The 9,290-nt window shown below is 38.6% G+C and overlaps 1 protein-coding gene across 3 annotated transcripts in view; it reads left to right on the top strand.

The window, feature by feature from the left end:
• The window catches only part of immp2l (inner mitochondrial membrane peptidase subunit 2), a 135,241-nt gene continuing 125,951 nt past the window's right edge, over positions 1–9,290 (top strand). For all 3 annotated transcript variants that reach the window (XM_017473810.3, XM_053682138.1, XM_053682137.1), the window contains exon 1: positions 1–73. The gene's annotated coding sequence lies outside the window, so the exon portion shown is untranslated. The remainder of the gene's footprint in view (positions 74–9,290) is intronic.

Here is a 9,290-nt window from a genome sequence, read left to right as displayed (position 1 = left end):
TTTAGGACCGCGCGGACAAGTACATCGAGTGGCCGTGACGTGGCACCGGAGCGGCAAGCGGATCACAGTGTAGGTGAGTGAATAGCTCGTGCAGTCGGTTAGGGACGAGCTTCCCTTTCCGCCACGTGCTGATTTATCCTACCGTACACACTTTATCTTTTCCCCCTTTCGTTGAACCGTTTTTAAATATAGCTCTATGAAAGTGTCCACGAATGAAGTACAGTAGTTAAAGAGTATGACACTTAGCATAATATTAGCAAGACACGTTAGCATAGCTAGCTAGGTTATATAAAGCGTGGGACGCTGGACTTCTGCACGTGTCATTAAAGAAGCACATAAAGACACGAAAGCTTGCCCGCGCGCTTGGAAAGGATCACGCATACATCGTGCACATATGACAGCGATATATGCATGCATGCAGGAATGAATCCAGGCTTTGATTTCTCACGTGGTGTGTCTGTGCACCTTGGCACTGTTTTTACATGCAGAAGAATAATAATAATGCTGCCATCACCTATTAGACACAGGTCCATCCTCCTGCAGCTTGTTGCAATGAAATAAGAGTGGTTATGCCACAGGTTCCAGCCCTGGCCTATTGGGTACCACTCTGTCCTGTACATTTGAATATTTTCCCTGTTAAATAGCTTTGTAATTGAATTAAAATAACTGTGTCAGAGCAGGGAGAACTCTAAAATGTGCAGGACAGGATATTTTATATTCCAGGACCAGGGTCAGAACCTGACTAAGTAATTACAACATATTTTAAGATATAAAGATGATTTAATGCAATTAGTGATTGTTCATTCATCAACTGGGAAATATTGTTGATTTAACTGGCAGTAGTTGGGATTAGTAAACAAAGCTACAGGTTGCAGGTGTTAATCTGAAAGAATCAGTTTGTAGGGTAGAGCTGGTGCCGCTGTAGCATACTTCGAGTTAAATTACTCAGCATTGATTCAAATGACAGACTTTCCACAAAACATTACAGTATGTATACGTTTAATTAAAACACCAAAATTAAACCAGCATACATTCATTGGTTTGGAAAATATTAAGTCATTACAATAGATACTTGTTTTTTGTTTTTTTGTTTTCTTATAGTAACCATGATTACTATGGTATGGCATATGGTTAGCATGGTTTAATCATAATTCTATGATTTTAAGAAATAAAATAAATGTAACATCTGTATAAGCTCTGCATCAAATGCAATTCACGGAAATTAGTGCATGCATCTTTGCTGTCTCTGTGCTGCCACGTTTTGCTACTCTTAATAAGAGACTGGGACATTCTGAATCAAGAATCTGTACAATTATTACAGGTGTTACAACTGTACCGCAAGTTTCACTTATGATTTCTCACAATCTTGCAAACAGAATTCATATGAACAACCCCTCAAAACTATACTAGTAGTTAGTGTAGCTGTAAGTGTACACAACTGCATAGTTTTCAGTTTCTTTTAATGTGTAAAGAAATAGTGAAAAGAAAATAGAATAAAATGTTTCTGATTTTTTGCTTTGTTTTAGTTTAGTTTTTTTTTTTTTTTTACTTACCTGGCACAAAATGAGAGTGTAAAGTAAGAGTCATAGTTGCATGATATTAGCACGTAATGTGATGTGTTCATAATCAGCCAATTTAGTGCCAATTATATTGCAACCAAAGTCAACCAACGACAAGAATTTTGATGAAAATCTCTTTAAAAATGTGAGTGCTGCTACAACTCTCTTCCAAAAGCCACCAGTAGGAGGATAACATAGCATTACGTCAAAGTCACGGGACAGCTACAAATACAGTAGTAGTGGTGTTGAAACGTAAACAAAACACAGACAGAAAAATACCCTCAAGCTCACTTAGAAGGATGTTTATGGTTATGCAACTCCATGTGCAGCATAAGCTCGAATGATGACATAAAGCAGAATGTAGCCATTTCCTTTAATCGCAGATCTGTTGTTAGAGGATCTGCATCATATAATCTTATCGCACAATCTGTTCTAGAGATCGGCCAAGAATTTATCAACATCATCTCATACAGTGTGCAAACTTAAATAGGTATGTATCCAACATAGTAATTGCATATTAATCCATGGAGTTCATAAAGTCTGGAAAATAAATGCATAGTTCAGTTCAGTGCTTAAACAGAGCATCTTGTTGCACCCCCTGCTAGAATGTCTCTAAGGTGAGAAGGATGATTTTTAGAGGAATCCATGTGGAATGAGCAGAATTTATTACAGATCAAAGTATGTCACTGTGATGCTTCAGTCTCAAGCTGGAATTCATGAAATTGCTTATAATCACTGGTTGAGGAGCAGAAAATTGGAAGGATGAGAATAAACAAGCATGTTTCTGCTGTATGTAATATCACTGTGCACCATTTAATTTAATTAGTTGTAATTGCAGATGTGTACAGTGATGTATTAGGTTTCAATCTATCAGGCTCTTACTGGTGTGTGTTCCTTGTGGCTTAAAAAAAAATCGAATTCTGTAGAATTGAAGAAGTGTTTCTGTGCATATATACAGTCAGGGATGGACTAATAATCAATTTATTAGCTAGACCACTAATGTTTGGTTGCCCAGAAACCTCACTGACCAGGCTAAAAAATGTTAGCTAACATAATGTAATAGGTGAGCTAGTTTAGAGGTCGACCGATAGTGGATTTTACCAATACCATAAATAAGGTGGTCGGTACTTACCGATAACTCAACTGAAAATCGATACTGAATGAAAACATAACACTCAAAGTAAAATATTGCTGAACTTTATTACAAAAGTAAACAGTACTGACTGTACCATGAAAATGCACTGTACTTTTTAAAATTAAATAAATATATGAATATTAACTTTTAATAAATATTTAAGTAAATAAATTATTAAACTGAACCAAAAAGTAACACTCTATATAACAAATAAAAATAGAGACATCCAAAAGAAATATGGGCGGCTGTGGCTCAGGTGGTAGAGTGGGATGTCCACTAATCGTAGGGTTGGCGGTTCGATTCCCGGCCCACATGATTCCACATGCCGAAGTGTCCTTGGGAAAGACACTGAACTCCAAGTTGCTCCTGATGGCAAGTTAGCGCCTTGCATGGCAGCTCTGCTACCATTGGTGTGTGACTTTGTGTGCGAATGGGTGAATGAGACACAGTGTAAAGCGCTTTGGATAAAAGCACTATATAAGTGCACCATTTAGAATAAAAAAAAAAACACTTCAAATAATACAACAAAAATGGTAAGTGATAGTTTTTATTTCGCCTCTAGAGGCTGCTCTCGTACTGTATAATGACAGCGGACCCTTCTCAGCCGCTCCCGCAACGGACACAACCCCGGGAAAAACTATGGGTGTGGATTTTTTCCGATAGCCAACTGGTTATCTATCAACTATCGGTTATCGGCAAAAATCCACACCGATACTTTTTCCCAGTTGTGTCCGTTGTCTGCAAAACCGATCAGTCAGTTGACCTCTAAGCTAGTTAGTTAGGTGAAAGAATTAATTTAGACTATGACTTGATTGTTATCCTTTAACAATGTTTCTAATGTAGCACATCATGGTTGAGCCCACGACAAAAAGTTAGCAAGTTGTTGACCAAGTCTTCAGTTGTAAGCTGTGCATTGTACGTAAAAAAAAAAAAAAAAAAAAAAAAACCCACAAAACGTGACTTTAAAAATGTTTTTCCACATACCTGCATATTCCTGATTCTAAAATGATCAACTATATTTTGTATACGCTAATTCTTCTTCATCAGTTAGATCATGTAGTGCATCAGGTTGTGGGATTCGATTCAAAAGCATGAGTTATAGTTATGGCTCTGAGGTTTGTTGTATGAGTGTAAACATAGCTACATGTCAAATGCAAAAAATTTATTTTGCGACAGGAGTAGTTTTGTTTATTCTTTCAGTTGATTATCCTACTTGTCTGCTGGGCAACTTCGAATAAAAACAAATGTTCAGCTTTTTGGACGTCTGAGCTACTGATCGGTCCACCCTTGTCAATTCACCAACGTTGTATTTATGCTCATTGGCCATTTTGTCTTGTAAACTTTCCATATAGATTGCTTTATAGTTCACAGTTACCAACTGTAGCAACAGATGGAGCGTAGATACAAGACTATTGTCTAATAAACTCGCAACTCAGTGTATACACCCTGAAATAACTCTGAAATCTAACACTAATTATCAGTACTAAGTGGATGTTTTTATAAGCTTTGAATACAATGCTGGTCTGCAGTACTTGGTCCAGTCCACCTCTCAGCGTGTGGGCTCCTGGTGAGAATGTGGGTTGTCTGATTACAGAGAGATTAACTAAAATAGCATCCTGGGAGATGCAAAAAATGACTGTCATGTGTTGCTGTGAGGAAAGCAGAAATATTTCGCACCAGGCTCTGGAAAGCGATTACGGTTAGAACGGCTTGACAGATGGCACTTGGTAGGGTTCTCCATATATCAGCGCAGATAATTTAGCACTGCTTATTGCTAGCTCTTTCCCCTTCGCCTGGTTTTCCCGCTTCTGAGATGAAAACTTCACAGTGAGTTGTTTAATAAAGAAATAAAGAGAAATACAATTTCAGTCATCAACATAGAACTGTGAACTGTGGGAAGGGTGGGGGTGGGGTGGGAGGGGATGTTGTGGACTGGGGAAGAAAGTGTCTGTCTTTTCCATGGCAAAGTTTGCCAGTGCCAAAGCACAGCCATGGTGGCGACCCTTCTGTTGAGCTACTCGGTTCAGATTTTCCCAGCAGGACTCTCTCAGATTTCCGAGAACTCCATCCTGGCAGTTGTTATTATCCCCTCAGCTCCTGCAGCCCCTCTGAAGCTGGTATCCTCAGACCCGTCAGGCGGCTTAGCACGAGCCTGCATGTGAGCTTTGTTGGAAAAAATTGGATTATTACCTTCATTCAGTATTTGTCTCGAAATAACCTTGATTAATGGATTTTAATGGAAAGTGGGTTTAAATTGCCAGCATGCACCTGACATTACAAATTTTTGTGCTTGAATGGGCTTACTGTGCTGCTTTGTTGTCCTAGGGTTTAAGGTGTGTCAGATCCTCTTCAAGATTAGAGGTTTGAATGGCATTACAGCTCTCGAGGCTCCATTCAGTCTTAATATTTACTAAGGAACATGACAGGAAGTGGTTGCTCAGTGGTTAAGATGTTGGACTACTGATTGGAACATTGTGAGTTCAAATCCCAACTCTGCCAAGCTGCCACTGCTGGGCCCTTGATCAAGCCCTCATCTGCTCAATTGTATGAATGAGATAAACGGAAATCGCTCTGCCAAATGCCGTAAATGTAAAATGAAAGCAGCTCTGAGAGTAATGCTGACTTTAATTCAGATTACAGGTTTATATTAATGTACTTGTTGTTATTGTTTGTATTGTAAGAGTTAATTCACAGGCATTGTATAGCTTCAATCACTGTATACAGTATAGGCGTGGCACAAAATCTTAACAGGAATTTAAACGCGAAGCCAAAATGTCTTTGAGGGCCTCTAGTACCTGGCCGTAGTACTACTGTTAACCCTGCCAATTCCCATGTTCGCATTTACACACTGAGATTACAGCCATGTCTTGTTCTGCAATAAACTATTGTAATCATCCAGAAGTTCGTTGTAGTTTTTCCCGGTATGTCAAGGGCGTAACCATGGTATGGTCACTGGGGGGTCCAAGCCACCCCCCATCCAAAGTTTGATACTGAAAATTCGCTTATTTAGAACATAGTTTTAGGATTACAGTTATCGTGTGAATTCACGTGATTTCTGAGTGATAGAAGCTCATACAGCATGTGGAAATTGTATGGTGCTGTGGACGTCCTGTGGGCAGATGTATTCTCTGCTCCATAACCTACCATGAAACTTACCACACCAAGTAGAGGCGAGCTAAGATGTGTGCAGGCAAACCACACACGCTAACATTTAAACATGCAATCACGACTTCTGTCCCTACATCCCTGTGAGTCTCCTGAAATAAACATATGTAGTGTTGAAATAACTGCATCTTATCACCAATGAATGAATGATCGCAGTTAAATGGACTGCAGTATGCTGATCTTAAGATTCAAATAAGATCCATAAAACTACAGTAATCCATACACAAGATGGTTAATAAAGGCACAAGATGCCTGTAGTGCCTTTACTAAGGTACCTATTAAGCTAGGTACCTATGTGCTCTACTAACTGCATTATTGTCCATAACACAATTTCTCACCTGATCATCTGCATGTCCACTCCATTCAGCCTGCCTCTCCCTCTCAATGTCTTGCTGCTGTGCTGCCTGCATTGTGACGAGGTACCATTATTTTCCCAGAAGAGCAATGACTGACTTAGATGATCATTTTAATTTGACAAACTGAATATTCTGTTTGTGTAACTGGTATCATTTATTATGTTAATGTCATCATGCTGTTTAGCTTGCTATGTTATAAGTGTACACAGTGTACAACAATATATAGTGGTAACCTGAAACGTTAGCTATGTAAAGGGTACTGGAGTTTTCTTTTGTTAATTCTAAAGACAAACTGCCATGGATAACTTCAATATGGCCACAACTCAGACGTTAGTTTCATATCTCTCGTTGCTAAGCTAGCACATCTCAGCATTATGCTGAGCCTCATATTTGTAAAATCACTTAGTTGTCCTTAGGCCAAATGTAGTGTAAAGGAACAAAATGCTGTGCAACTTTCTTCACTTCCACTCGCATTTATAACAGTCTGTCACAACGTGAGGGTTCACAGCGAACTTGGCGGGAGGATATGCAAGTGAAAGTAACGCTAATGGTCAAAAACTGGAACTGACGTTAGCCTAGCCTACTTCGTGGGTGTGCAAATTACAAAAGTTAATTGACGTTAAGAACAAACCAAGCCAAGGTGTGATGCCTTCTATACTAAGCTACGGTTACCTACTATTTAGGTATCTAGTTACTTACTGTCTGAAAAAAGTATGTTCTGCTGCACTTTTCTACGCTTGGCTGCTGTCTCCATTTCTTACAGACAGAGCTGCTAAAATATATCAACGAACTTGCGTTGAGTATAGGCGCAACCAAGTGTACAATTGGAGGGGGGGCACACACCGATTTTCCTTAACAAACGGTAGAGTTTAGGAACAAACCCCCAAAAAGAATGCGTGGTTATGCCCATGCGGTAAATTGCTCATTCTGATGTCTTCATGAGCTCGTTGTACTGATATTATAACTAGCAAACCAACATGGATGAATGAAGTGATGGCATAAACCAAGGCAGCTAACACTAGCTAAATATCATAACAAGGTATTGACTATGACCTTAGCAAACACAGGAAGTTCGTAAGTTAGCCAAATGCTCCTTTTTAAACAAACTGCGCATACAGAATGAGCAGTGCATAAAAGAGCACGTCCCCATTCAGGTGGGTAACTTACTGCCCAGAGCTAGATGAAAATAATGGTGAGCAGTGATTTATTTTTTTCGCTTTGAAAAAAAAAGGTGGTTTTGATTTTAGCATGTTTACTGCTGTTATCAGTATATTTTCAGTTGGTACCTTACATTAGCGACTTAAACTTGCAATACTTTGATTAAAATGATGCATTGGCCAGTGTCAGCTTAATGACTTTAAGTCATGACTTAAAGCACTAAAATCTTTTCCTGACAACAGTAAAATCAATATACTTGTGAAAATTATACAACTACAATTGACCATTTGACATATTAATTAATAATAATCAATTAGTACTTGCCACTTTGAGTTAGCTGATGCACCATCTTGCCCACACGCTCCTCATATGAATAAGTCACCAGTGTGTGCGGGGGAAATGCGGACCCACTGTCCGACCATCTACTGGGCAGACTCTTTCTTTGATTTTCGAAGTATGGCGATACCCTTTTTGATCAAAAAAGTCCTCAAACTTGCACAGTGGAAGTACATGGGGGGTCTCTTGTCCAGTCATATATGCAGTCATTAGGCTGTATAATCATTATACGAATCGAAATCTAATCGAAACCTAAATTTATTTTGATAATTAATTAACAGAAGAAACTGTATAATCATTGTTATGCTGACTTTTTCTGTAAGGAGATGTTTGTTTAACATTTATGGAAGGAGTCTCCAGTGTCACTATGTTCTCCTCCACAGCAAAGTCTTCAGGACAGAGGACTATGCGTTTTCTGGTTTCTCTGTTACATGAGAAGCTGCGGGGTTTTTTTGTGGGGTTTTTTTCAAGACAGAAAAAAAGAGTCTAGTGAGGGTAAAGCCGTTTATAGCGGTTTATATAAGTGATAACAAGATCTAGCTTGTTTCATGGATGTTCTACAAAATTAAATGTAACTATATACCAGGGGCGTTAGCTGGACTTTTTATCATCCGAGGCTGAGCTCAGATTCTTCTCTATCAAAAAACTTTTTAAAATGCCTTGCTGGAAAAAAGCCCCCAACAGAAACCATCAAAGAAATTCTAATGGTTTCCATAACAAATACAGTACCATTACAATCCATCAGCTAACAATTAAAACCATTACCTTGATTGGTTCTTAATGGTATCCACTAGACACAACATGCCATCGATAGAAGGCAACAAATTACAAGTATAGACCTACAGAGACCGTTACAGTTTCCATTAAAACCAATACAATTCCCATTATAACCATTAAAACCATTGCAAATTCGATGAGGGTTTCGATTGTTATTTTTTCAGCAGGGCATACTTCTAAATAGATTGTTTAAATGCATTTTTTTTCTTGCATGCATGGTCTAATTGGTTAAAAAGAAGATTTATCACAAAACCTGCCTCGGGTGTTATCACTGTTTGCAGCATTACCAGACCAATAAAATATAAAACATTTTGGCTATCTAACACGAGACTAGGCTAGTTTGGTGTTGCTAGCCAAGGGGAGGCAGAACTAAGCTGTCATTCTGTGGGTTTAGCTGCTACAGTGTCATGTAAAGTACGATAGTTCTTACTGATAGCTCTTTTTACCAGCTCATACTGGTAAAAAAAAAATTAAAATTGGCGCATATCCATTTTTCCCCTCACACTAATTGTCTGTGTGAGCTAGCGTTTGGCAGAATTGAGAGCTGTCAGCCAATAAGACACAAGTAGTTCCACATATTTCTCTGTAAACCCTGTCTAATTGGTCTTGCTTCCGTTCACTTATCAGAAAATATGACACTCAAAATGATAAAGATACAAAATTACAATGCCATCTTCTTTAACTGACATTCAGTTACATAGTAACAAACTGCTCCACTGCTACTCAACTGCTACAGTCTATATACGATATTATCTTTAATATCCAATAGTACCTTCTGTATGTTCAGATGATCCACATGACATG

This window comes from Ictalurus punctatus, chromosome 8, assembly GCF_001660625.3.
Source record: "Ictalurus punctatus breed USDA103 chromosome 8, Coco_2.0, whole genome shotgun sequence".
NCBI lineage: Eukaryota > Metazoa > Chordata > Actinopteri > Siluriformes > Ictaluridae > Ictalurus > Ictalurus punctatus.
This window is presented reverse-complemented; position numbering and strand designations above follow the sequence as displayed.